General features: G+C 48.6%; 1 long non-coding RNA gene across 1 annotated transcript; it reads left to right on the top strand.

Annotated features, from left to right (window-relative positions):
- The first annotated feature begins 9,217 nt into the window (after positions 1-9,217).
- LOC129538331 (uncharacterized) lies at positions 9,218-12,950 on the top strand. Its single transcript, XR_008682202.1, has 3 exons — positions 9,218-9,349; positions 12,505-12,623; positions 12,738-12,950. It is a non-coding gene; the product is annotated as an uncharacterized LOC129538331 (long non-coding RNA).
- Positions 12,951-13,206: the final 256 nt, after the last annotated feature.

Raw genomic sequence — 13,206 nt, 5'->3', positions numbered from 1 at the left:
CCCCAGTGATCGAACCCACAGCATCTTGCATCTCTTGCATTGGCAGGCGGATTCTATCTAGCTCACTGGCTGCATGCTTTGTGCTTTGTTCTTTTAGCATCTAGAACATGGTAGGTGCCTCAGCAGGACATAAGCATGAAACTCTCTTATCTCACTAGCCAAAATGTGTGGGGAATCAAGGCATCAAGACCTTCAGATTTGTCATTTTAGATGAGACTCTCTTGGCCACTGTTGCACTCATACCTTGTCCCTTCACGTTTTAGATTTTTCTAGCACTTGTCACCATCCACTATATTATCACTTACCTCTACCACACACACGCACACACACACGCACAGGTCCCCAAGACTGCGAACGCCATGAGTACAGCTTCTTTTTCTTTCCTGTGGAACCCTCAGCACCAAGGACAGTTCCTGGCGTGCAAAAGTTCAAATACCATCTAAAGGAACACATTGCCAATGGCAGTTTAATCTTTCTCAAGGACCATTGGGCAGGATACGTCAGAAGACTCCAAAATAATGCCGACCCACTCTGTTTCATTAGGAACTTATTCTAATCAAGTTATCGAGGACGCATGCAAAAATTTATTTACCAAAATGCTTACAGCAATTTTTAGGAAAATTAGAAACCGTATTCCTAGAACACTGTGACCCTGGGCTAGCCTCAACTCTAAACTGTGTTCTAGTTTTCTTATTTCACCTGGGAGTAAAGTGCCTGGTTCATGGGGTTCTACATGTGTAAAGAACTTAGTCTGGTATCTGCTGCTGCTAAGTCACTTCAGTCGTGTCCGACTCTGTGCAACCCCATAGACGGCAGCCCACCAGGCTCCCCTGTCCCTGGGATTCTCCAGGCAAGAACACTGCAGTGGGTTGCCATTTCCTTCTCCAATGCATGAAAGCGAAAAGTGAAAAGTGAAGTCGGTCAGTTGTGCCCGACTCTGAGCGACCCCATGGACTGCAGCCTACCAGGCTCCTCCATCCATGGGATTTTCCAGGCAAGAGTACTGGAGTGGGGTGCCATTGTTTTCTCTGAGTCTGGTATCTATCACATAGTAATTTCTTCAATCATTCATCACCATTTTCATTTCGTAATGGATATGACTAAACAAACTACTGCACTTTGAGATTCAACACAAAAGACTCATTAACTATTGAAATTGAGATTCAATACAAAGCACTCATTAGCTCTTGCTGCTGCTGCTGCTGCTGCTAAGTCACTTCAGTCGTGTCCGACTCTGTGTGACCCCACACACGGAAGCCCACCAGGCTCCGTCCCTGGGATTCTCCAGGCAAGAACACTGGAGTGGGTTGCCATTTCCTTCTCCAATGTGTGAAAGTGAAAAGTGAAAGTGAAGTCGCTCAGTTGTGTCCGACCCTTAGCGACCCCATGGACTGCAGCCTACCAGGCTCCTCCATCCATGGGATTTTCTAGGCAAGAGTACTGGAGTGGCTTGCCATTGCCAGCATGTCTAAATGGCAATGATATTTTATTTAGTTAGTTTTGGTTGCACTGGGTCTTCGTTGCTTTGCGGGGGCTTTCTCTACTTGCAGCAAGCAGGGAGCTATTCTCTCGTGGCTACTCTTGTTGTGTTCCACAGGCTCTAGGCACGTGGGCCTCAGCGGTTTCAGTGTGCAGGCTTAGTTGCTCTGGGGCATGTGAAATCTTCCTGGACCAGGGATCAAACCCATGTCCCCTGAAAGGGCAGGCAGATTCTTATCCCCTGCACCCCCAGGGAAGTTCCTGCAAGGACATTTTTAAAGGGTTATAGAATAGTACATTTAGTTTGAGTGCCACTGTGACTATCTAGAAAGAACTGCATGAAAAGTAGTTTATCTGTAGTAAAAGTGAATGTTGCTCAGTTGTGTCCCCTGAGACTTTGCAACCCCATGGACTACACAATCCATGGAATTCTCCAGGCCAGAATGCTAGAGTGGATAGACTTTCCCGGAATTCTCTAGGCCAGAATACTGGAGTGGGTAGCCTTTCCCTTCTCCAGGGGATCTTTCCAACGCAAGGATCGAACCTAGGTCTCCTGCATTGCAGGTGAATTCTTTACCAGCTGAGCCACAAGGGAAGCCCAAGAATACTGGAGTGGGTAGCCTATCCCTTCTCCAGGGTATCTTCCTGACCCAGGAATTGAACTGGGGTTTCCTGCATTGCAGGTGGATTCTTTACCAACCAAGCTATCAGGGAAGCCCTAGGGATTTGCAGTTTATGTTTCATATCCACTGCAATGAAGAGTAGCCCCTGCTCCTTGCAACTTGAGAAAGTCCATGTGCAGCAAAGAAAGCCCAGCACAGCCAAAACTAAATAAATAAAATATATAGAAATGAGCTCTTGTTCACAAAGACACTTTCATTTTTTCCTTGAAACATCTGTCCCTCATTGGCTTCTGTTTTCCTATGTCTGGTGGAAACTGGAGCACAGAGAAATACTCCCTAACTGTGCAGACAACTTCGAGAAGAGGCTGAAAGGAGAATCAGATGTCACACGGCCACACGCTGTGTCTACTCTGGGTGTTACACCTGGCTCTTCAAGGGGTTTCAAGTTTCATAAAGTCACGATTTGGGCCTGACTCAGACCTTATGAACTTTGGGTTTAGACTGTGGGTCCCAGTTTTTGGCCTCTGCTTGGGTTTTCTACTTCAGAACTTTTATTTCCCATAAGAACCTTCAACCAGGTGGGGGAGATGGACATGTCAAGGAGGAGAAGGGAGGGGAAGGAAAGGTCTCACCTGGAGGTGGAAAAGACTCTTGAGAGTCCCTTGGACTGTAAGAAGATCCAACCAGTCCATCCTAAAGGAAATCAGTCTTGGATATTCATTGGAAGGACTGATGTTGAAGCTGAAACTCCAATACTTTGGCCACCTGATGCGAAGAACTGACTCATTGGAAAAGCCCCTGATGCTGGGAAAGATTGAAGGCGGGAGGAGAAGGGGGCGACAGAGGATGAGATGGTTGGATGGCATCACTGACTCAATGGACATGAGTTTGAGTAAGCTCTGGGAGTTGGTGGTGGACAGGGAAGCCTGGCGTGCTGCAGTCCATGGGGTTGCAAAAAGTCGGACTGGACTGAGCGATTGAACTGAACTGGGGGTAATATCCATCAGGCTCACCAAAAAGACAGAAAGGTCAAGGTCAAGAGAAAGAACCAGATGCCGTGCTGGTGACAGACTCACAGCCACAACCAGCCTGGAGGAGCCTAGCCCTCCTGGGGGCAAGCTTCGTCAGGGTGATCCTGTCCAGGGTGAGGCACTCTCTTCTCGCCCCCTTTCAGTAACCCTCCCCCATCCTTCCCCTGCCCTCCCCCATTTTCCACCTTCTTCTTGGTTCCCACCCACCTTCCCTCTTTTGCAGGGGTTTATGGGAAGCACTGGACCTAAGCTCAGATGTGGCACCGTCCAGCTGGGGGACCTTGGGCATGTCACTCTGCCTCAGCTTGCACCCACAGAGAGTGGGGAGTGTGATGGAGCCTCCCTCACTGAGAACCTGACCTTGACCTTGATCCATTGTGTCGGGAGACCTAAATTCTGATTCCAGTTCTGTTATTGGCTGCCTGGGGTGACAAACCACATACCTCTTTCCTTCTTTAAAAAAAAATGTGTTTTAATGTGGCTAGTAATCACGATGGCGTGATCACTCACCTAGAGCCAGATATCTTGGAATGTGAAGTCAAGTGGGCCTTAGAAAGCATCACTATGAACAAAGCTAGTGGAGGTGATGGAATTCCAGTTGAGCTATTTCAAATCCTGAAAGATGATGCTGTGAAAGTGCTGCACTCAATATGCTAGCAAATTTGGAAAACTCAGCAGTGACCACAAGACTGGAAAAGGTCAGTCTTCATTCCAATCCCATAGAAAGGCAATGCCAAAGAATGCTCAAAATACTGCACAATTGTACTCATCTCACACACTAGTAAAGTCATGCTCAAAATTCTCCAAGCCAGTCTTCAGCAATATATGAACCGTGAACTTCTAGATGTTCAAGCAGGTTTTAGAAAAGGCAGAGGCACCAGAGATCAAATTGCCAACATCTGCTGGATCATGGAGAAAGCAAGAGAGTTCCAGAAAAACATCTATTTCTGCTTTATTGACTATGCCAAAGCCTTTGACTGTGTGGATCACAATGCTGCTGCTGCTAAGTCACTTCAGTCGTGTCCGACTCTGTGCGACCCCATGGACGGCAGCCCACCAGGCTCCCCCGTCCCTGGGATTCTCCAGGCAAGAATACTGGAATGGGTTGCCATTTCCTTCTGCAATGCATGAAAGGGAAAAGTGAAAGTGAAGTTGCTCAGTCGTGTCCGACCCTTAGTGACCCCATGGACTGCAGCCTACCAGGCTCCTCCATCCATGGGATTTTCCAGGCAAGAGTACTGGAGTGGGGTGCCATTGCCTTCTCCGTGGATCACAATAAACTATGGAAAATTCTGAAAGAGATGGGAATACCATACCACCTGACCTGCCTCTTGAGAAACCTGTATGCACGTCAGGAAGCAACAGTTAGAACTGGACATGGAACAACAGACTGGTTCCAAATAGGAAAAGGAGTACGTCAAGGTTGTATATTGTCACCCTGCTTATTTAACTTATATGCAGAGTATATCATGAGGAACGCTGGGCTGGAAGAAGCATAAGCTGGAATCAAGATTGCTGGGAGAAATATCAATAACCTCAGATATGCAGATGACACCACCCTTATGGCAGAAAGTGAAGAGGAACTCAAAAGCCTCTTGATGAAAGTGAAAGAGGAGAGTGAAAAGGTTGGCTTGAAGCTCAACATTCAAAAAACTAAGATCATGGCATCTGGTCCCATCACTTCATGGGAAATAGATGGGGAAACAGTGGAAACAGTGTCAGACTTTATTTTTTTGGGCTCCAAAATCACTGCAGATGCTGATTGCAGCCATGAAATGAAAAGACACTTACTCCTTGGAAGGAAAGTTATGACCAACCTTGATAGTATATTAAAAAGCAGAGACATTACTTTGCCAACCAAGGTCCGTCTAGTCAAGGCTATGGTTTTTCCCGTGGTCATGTATGGATGTGAGAGTTGGACTGTGAAGAGAGCTGATCACCGAAAAATTGATGCTTTTGAACTGTGGTGCTGGAGAAGACTCTTGAGAGTCCCTTGGACTGCAAGGAGATCCAACCAGTCCATTCTAAAGGAGATCAGTCCTGGGTGTTCACTGGAAGGATTGATGCTAAAGCTGAAACTCCAATACTTTGGCCACCTCATGTGACGAGTTGACTCACTGGAAAAGACTCTGATGCTGGGAGGGATTGGGGGCGGGAGGAGAAGGGGACGACAGAGAATGAGATGGATGGACGGCATCACCGACTCGATGGACATGAATTTGAGTGAACTCCAGGAGTTGGTGATGGACAGGGAGGCCTGGCGTACTGTGATTCGTGGGGTCTCAAAGAGTCGGACACGACTGAGCGACTGAACTGAACTGAATGTGACTAGAGATTGGACTAGATAGTACAGGGATCTCTTTCAAGTGCTGATCTTCTGGGGTCAATTCTGCGAGCTCTGAATTCAATTTCTAGTCACCTCCGCCCAATCTCTCGGAGAACTCATGCTCCACAGCTGGCCCAGTCTTTCCCTGCCTGTACAAAGCAGCTTTGATGAACTCATTTGCCCTCCAGCAGTGAATCACTGTATTTCTCAAGGGAGAACATCTGATTGGGTTCTGAGATTTGAGTCAGCACCTGGTTTTGGAATTTAGGCTCAGTGAGTGAATCTGCACGCGGTTGAGACTCTAACTGGGAGAAGCAGTTGGTGGCCACGGTGGCAGAGAAAGCCAATCTCAAGGGAAGGAGGGGGAGAAACAGAGAAGGGTACACAGCAGACCCACAGGGAGAAGCAGAGGAAAGAATCTCCATTTCAAGTTCTTGGGATCCGTGAGACACCCCTGAGTGTTTATAATGGATTCTCCTTTCTCCTTTTCTATTAAACTCCAGTTAATTTCTGTTCGTTGTCACCAAAGTTTTCTAATCCTTGTAGGTTGAAGAGCAGAGGTTTGGTTTATTATTTTTCAGAAAAGCTGAGTATGTTTCCAGTAGATAAAAACAGAAAGCTTGGGCTTCCCTGGTGGTCCAGTGGTTAAGACTCCACACTTCAAACTGTAGGGGAAGCAAGTTCATTCCCTGGTTGTGCTGTGCTTAGTCGCTCAGTTGTGTCTGATTCTTTGCAACCCCCTGGACTGTAGCCCCAGACTCCTCTGTTCATGGGATTCTCCAGGCAAGAATATTGGAGAAGTTTGCCATGCCCTCCTCCCGGGGATCTTCCCAACCCAGGGATTGAATCCAGGTCTCCTGCATTGCAGATGGATTCTTTACTGTCTGAGGCACCAGGAAAGCCCAAAAATACTGGAATGAGTAGCCTATGTTTTCTCTGGGGGATCTTCCCAATCCAGGAATTGAATCAGGGTTTCCTGAAATATAGGCAGATTCTTTACTAACTGAGCTATCAGTTCAGTTCAGTTCAGTTCAGTCGCTCAGTCGTGTCCAACTCTTTGCGACCCCATGAATCACAGCACGTCAGGCCTCCCTGTCCATCACCAACTCCCGGAGTTCACTCAAACTCATGTCCATCGAGTTGGTGATGCCATCCAGCCATCTCATTCTCTATCGTCCCCTTCTTCTCCTCCAATCTTTCCCAGCATCAGACTCTTCTCCAGTGAGTCAACTTGTCGCATGAGGTGGCCAAAGTATTGGAGTTTCGACTTTAGCATCAGTCCTTCCAATGAACACCCAGGATTGATCTCCTTTAGAATGGACTGGTTGGATCTCCTTGCAGTCCAAGGGACTCTCAAGAGTCTTCTCCAACACCACAGTTCAAAAGCATCAATTCCTTGGCGATCAGCTTTCTTCACAGTCCAACTCTCACATCCATACGTGACACTGGAAAAACCATAGCCTTGACTAGACGGACCTTTGTTGGCAAAGTAATGTCCCAAGCTCCCAATTCATCCCTGCTTAGGGAACTAAGATTCCACATGCTGTGTGGTGTGGCCAATAAAAAAAGAGAGAGAAACCAAATAAGGATGCACACACCCCCTAAGAACAAACTGAAAGGAAAGCAATCATCAGTTATTAACTTGACAGATGCTTTTGAGCACCTATATTGTGCCAAGCATTGTGTCCAGTGCCTTATACACACACTTTACCTCCTCTAATCTTCGCCACTACCCTTGAGAAGTGGGTCGTTTTTTCCCATTTCAGAGGGCATTGAGGCACAGAGAGATTAAGGGACTCCTGCGAGGACACACAGCTGGGGAGGAGCGGAGACGCAATGAGTCAGGGCTTGCTGAGATGACAAGAAGCTGGGTCTTACCTGGGTCAGCATAACTCAAGAGTGAGGCGATCTCCTGGGTGGGGAACCATTTGGCCCAGGGGGTGTAGCAAGCGGGAAAGATCACACCCTTTCATGACTCAGTTATTCTGGCTACAAGAGAACACAGCCGTCTTTCCAGTTTGAAGCAGGGAGGGAGACTGGAGAGGAAATTCTTCCAAAATAAAAAGCACTTGGCATCTCTCAGCATCTCTTCTTTTCCATCTTCTCAAGATTTCTCCTATAAAAAGCCTTCCTGGGTTGGGCAAAAACAATTCCTCCCCTAGCTCCGTGGAGGAGGTTAGAGCGAGTAGGAGAGGAACAGGCGATACTCAAGTCAGGTTGGAATCAAGCATTTACTCTGCAGTTGCATCATTTTTTTTTTTTTTTGCCACAATGTGAGGCATGCAGGATCTTAGTTCCACAACCAGGGATCCAATCTGGGCCCTGTGAGTGAAAGAGTCCTAACCACTGGACCACGAAGGATCTCCCTGCATCTCCTTTATATACAAAGATTTCTCTTAAATCAATAAAAAAAAAACAGGCTCTGTCAATGGCCAAGAAACCAAGAAAGGATAGTCAACATTTCTAAGAATCAAAGAAATGCAAACTAAAGCAACATACCATTTTTTACTTTCTGGGCTTTCAAGCATTAGAAAAAAATAAAGACCATCGTTGGAGACAGATGTGGGGAGAGGGGCACTGCCATACGTTCTTGGTGGGAACTTCAACTGACAAAATATTCTGCATTTTGAGAATATGCCTCTAAAGCCCTAGGGTGTGCATCCTTTTGACTCAGTGATTCAATTCTAGGTGTTTATCGAAAAGAAATATAATCACAGGGATATTCTTTCTAGAATTATTTACAATAGTGGGAGGGTCTCTGGGGTGGGCTGAGGCTGCCAGGGTGCTCAGGGCATCCACGGGGCTTGGGGTGGCTGCTATTGATCCACCGGAGGTGAAATATTTTCATAGTTTGCCAACTGCTTCTGCCATATTGCCCATCTGTAATGCCAGTTTTAAAAACTATTTATTTTAAAGGTCTTTGTCTGCTTCTCATAAAATCAGAGTTGGGAGCCAGGGATTTGGTTCTTGTTCTTCTCCTTGAGCGCAGGTCTGGGGGCCTGACTGTGCTGTTGCTCTGATGGGAAATGGCATGTGTGTTTGGGTATTCCTGGGTTTTAAGCATTTCTCAATTTTCATTTTCAATATTGTTGTTGTTGTTTAGTCACTAAGTCAAGTCCGACTCTTTTGCAACCCCGTAGACTGTAGCCCGCCAGGATCCTCTGTCCTTGGAATTTCCCAGGCAAGAATACTGGGGTGGGTTGCCATTTCTTTCTCCAAGGGATTTTCCCAGCCCAGAGACTGAAACTGAATCTCCTGCTTGGCAGGCAGATTCTTTACCACTGAGCCACCAGGCAAGTCCCATTTTCAATATGGCAGATACTAAAAAGAAATAATCCACATAAACAAAAGGTCTGTAGGGTCCTTGACAATGCTCCTAAGACCAAAGAGTCTGAGAATCACTAATCCACACAGTTGGGTGTCAGGACCACTTTCAAGATCTAAAAGATGGGGTGCGGGGTATGTGTGTGTTACCCAGCGTCCCCAGCAAATGAGGGACAAAGCCTGCATTTATATCTCAGCTGTCTGACCTCTGAGTCCTCTCTCTCCCGCTACTTACCCGGAAGATCCCCTTTCAGTACAACAGGATGACTCAGGTCTGTGGTTCTCCTAGTAGGGACCCAGGTGACTTCCCGCAGCATCTGAGCTCCTGGCCCAGGGCCCAGCCCTAACTGGGAGAGCAATGAATGTTTGTTGACTGAGTGAGTAAGTCAGTAAGTAAATTCCAAGCGTCTCTAATTGAAATTCTCCCTGGGAGTGAAAGGTTAACCAAATTCTCTCCTTACAACCTCAGCCCGGCTCCTCCAAGCCCTCTTCTTTGGCCTCGAACTTCCTGTGTAGCCATGAAGGACAAGAGACTCGCAGACGCTTTGGACAGAGAGCTAAACAGAGTAAGTTCTGCACTCATGGAGGTCCTCAACTATGATGGCAGGCAGGAGAGGCCCAAAATATGCAGTGGCATGAGTGAGTCTTGCTGACAAGAGGGGGAGCATGGAAGGGGCTATAGGGGCAGGGAAGAGGGGTCCTCCCCTGCTGCTCACGGGTTGGGGAGGTCAGAGATAATTCTCTTCTAAGCTGGACTGAAAGTAGAGCAGGGGTTGGCCAGACGCAGAGGTGGAGAAGGCTGTTTGCAGCAGAGGAGGAGCCTGTTGGAAGACCCAGGGGAGAGAGAGCTCGTGGAGTCCCAGAGACAGGAAGGAAGGTGGTCTGGAGACTTCCCTGGTGGTTCAGTGGCTAAGACACCCAGCTCCCCGTGCAGGGAGCTGGGGTTCGATCCCTGGGCAGGGAACTAGATCCCACACTCCGAAACTTGAGATCCCGTATGCCACAATGAAGATCCAAGATCCTGAGTGCTGCAGCCAAGACTCAGATGTGGCCAAACAGATAAAAATAAATATTCAAAAGGAGAAGATGACCTGGAGAGGTGGGTCCTGTCCACGCAGGGCCACAGAGACCATGGCCTGAGCTCAGACAGAAGGGAGCTGTATCGGCCCAGAATGCCATTACAAGACACCCCAGACTCAGTACCTTAAACAATAGAAACTGGTTTGCTTCCAGCTCTGGAGGCCCAAGTCCAAGATCAAGATAGCACTGATCAGTGTCAGGTGAGGCTCTCTCCCTGGATTGGAGGCAGCCAGCATCTCCCTGGTCTTCACATGGCCTTTTCTCTGTGCTTGTGGTGGGGAAAGGGCAGAGGCAACGTCTCCCTTGTCTCTGTTGGATCAGGGGACTCACCCTTATGACCTCATTTAATCTGTGTTACCTCCTAAAGGTCCTATTTTCAAATACAGTCACATTGGGGGGTTAGAGCTTTAACACATGAAACCGGGGGGCAGAGAGGGCTCACAATTCAGTTCACGTGTGTCTGTGTATGTTAGTCGCTCAGTCATGTCCCACTCTGTGTGACCCCATGCACTGTAGCCCACCAGTCTCCTCCGTCCATGGGATTTCCCAGGCAAGAATACTGGAGTGGGTATCTCCTCTTCCAGGAGATCTTCCCAACCTAGGGATCGAACCCACATCTTTTGTGTCTCCCGCATTAGCAGGCAGATTCTTTACCACCATGCCACCAACTCAGTTCACAGCAGACACCACTGAAGGTGTGAGGCAGGGAGGTGTTAGGGTCACACTGGTCTTCAGGGAGCTGTCTATGGCTACAGAGGGGAGCATGGGTCCACAGCAGGTGAGACTTGGAGCTGCTTGAATGGGTGAAAAGTGCTGCTTGGATCAGAGGGATGGCATTTGGGATAAGAAGGGGCAGCCTTTTGGTGAACTTGAGTTGATCGGATGGGGGTTGGGAGGGGAGAGACTAAGGACAATTGGGCTCCAGCCCGGGTGATGGGTGGCTGCAGGGTCAACTTCACTGGCTTGTGACGGGCACAGTCCATACTCACAAGGGCCTGGGACTGGTTCAATGCCCTGCTGCCATAGTCCTGAGGGTATTAATAATTTTTAAGCAAGAGGCTCTGCATTTTCATTTTGCATTGGCCCCTGCCAATGAGGTAGCCTGTCTGTGTGGGTGGGGTTCGTGGACCAAGATGGGGAGTCTGGAGGAGGAGGAGTTTGGGAAGAAAGATGGAGATTTCACCTCCTACCAATGTTCACAAGCTTTTCCAGTCTTTTCTGCAGGCTTGCTTTTCCTGGGCAGCAGGGAGAGGTGGGCAGTGTTCCCTGGGCGGGGGGCGGGGGTGGGGAGCTTTCTCCTGTAGAGACCTTTCTCCTGCAAGATTGCCTGGCTAGGGGGAAGCCTCTCTTTCCGTCCTCCATCTGGGAAGTCTGTCCGTGTCCTCCAAAGGGATCCTCCAGGTTCTCCCTTCTTTCCCACCGGCCACCTCTTCTCCCCATGATCACTGAACAGGAGCAGGGCAGGAGCTGGCCCTGCAGTCCCAGGAGGACACCTGTTCACCCTGTGACCTCTCTTTAGAGATGGCTGAATGACATCAGCTTATCTCTGCCAAGCAACCTCTCCTAATCCACATGTGGGCGTGTGTGTATTTCGTCGCTTAGTCATGTCTGACTCTTTGTGACCTTAGGAACTGTAGCCCGCTAGGCTCCTCTGTCCTTGGAATTTTCCAGGCAAGAATACTGGAGTGGGTTGCCATTTCCTCCTCCAGGTGATCTTCCCAACCTAGGACTTGAACTCACGTCTTTTGCGTCTCTTGCATTGGCAGGTGGATTCTTTACCCCTGAGCCACCTAGGAAGCCCCTCCTAATCCACACCCCACCGCTACCAGCAGTTGCGGGCAAGGGCTTCAGAGCCTTTGAGTGAGTGTGCAAATCAGGTACTGAATTTAATCCCTCAGGACCTTTGAGAGCCTCAGCGGCCTTATCTGTGGCATCAGAGGAGACTGAGAAAGAAACACGCACTGTGCTGGGACAATACTGCAAACTGGGACCGTCCCATGTAAACGGGGACGTGCGGTCTCTCTCCTTATGTGTAAAATGAGATTAAGCAGAGCCAGGCACAGAAACCAGGGAGCACTAAGTGCCCAGTGAATAGCGCCTATTGTCATTTCTACCCCCTGTGTTCATTCCCAGCCCATGTTCAGATCTCATTTGCTCATCGATCAATTACTGACCACCCACCACGTGTCAGGCGTGCAGTGCTGGTGCCTCTGATGTGAAGCTGTATTGTTTATTCATCTGTTCAGCCAGCGTTTCGTGAGCAGCTCTTAGATGGCCAGGCCCTGGGCTAGGTTCTGGGGAACAAGAGTGCTGGGGCTTGCAGGCTTGTAGGGTGTAGAGGGCTGACTAGCATCTCCCCGCTAAGCTCATGCCCACCGGAAACCTCAGAATGTGACCTTATTTGGGTCTTTGCAGATATAATTTAAATAAGGACAGAGATGAGATCACACTGGATTGCTGTGTGCTGTGTTGTTTTTAGTGGCTCAGTTGTGTCCGACTCTCTGCAACCCCATGGACTGTAGCCCGCCAGGCTCCTCTGTTCATGGGATTTTCCAGGCCAGAATACTGGAGTGGGTAGCCTTTCCCTTCTCCAGGGGATCTTCCCAACCCAGAAATCAAACCCAGGTCTCCCGCATTGCAGGCGGATTCTTTACAGGCTGAGCCACCTGGGAAGCCCAAGAATACTGGAGTGGTTAGCCTATCCCTTCTCCAGGGGAACTTTCTGAACCAGGAATCGAACCAGGATCTCCTTCATTGCAGGTGGATTCTTTACCAGCTGAGCTACCAGGGAAGCCCCAGACTGGATTGGAGGCGGGGGGTGGGGGAGGGGATGGTGCTTCAATCCAGTAAGAATGTTCTTGTAAAACAAAACAGGACTCAGAAAGGCACAGAGAAAAAGGCCTTGTGGAGGCAACAGAGACTGGAGATCAGTCACCTTCCCAGGGACAAGGGTTCTGCCAGAAGTCACCAGAAGCTAGGAGAGGGGCATGGAATGGGGCCCTCACCACAAAGAATCTTCAGAAGGAATCGACTCTGCCAACACCTTGATTTTGGACTTCTGGCCTCCAGAACTATGAGAGAATAAACTGTTTTTTAAAGCACCAAGTTTGTGGTACTTCCTTAAGACAGGAAAAGAATACATAGGGGATACCGGTGCTTTCCACGTGGATAACTAAAGAATTACCCAGTGGTAACCACCTGCCGGGAGAGGCAGTGACTGGGAAGGGTGAGAAAGAAGATTCTAGGCTGGGGTGCTGGTCATGCACCATGTTTGTTTCTTCGTCTGGGCTTAGGCTATGCTGGTATGGTTATTTTGCATCTATGCATTGAGCTGTACGCTTTG

This window comes from Moschus berezovskii, chromosome 2 (assembly GCF_049115385.1).
Source record: "Moschus berezovskii isolate FMDL1 chromosome 2, NW_MosBer_1.0, whole genome shotgun sequence".
Classification (NCBI taxonomy): domain Eukaryota; kingdom Metazoa; phylum Chordata; class Mammalia; order Artiodactyla; family Moschidae; genus Moschus; species Moschus berezovskii.
Note: the sequence above shows the minus strand (reverse complement) of the source record. Positions and strands in the feature narration are given on the sequence as shown.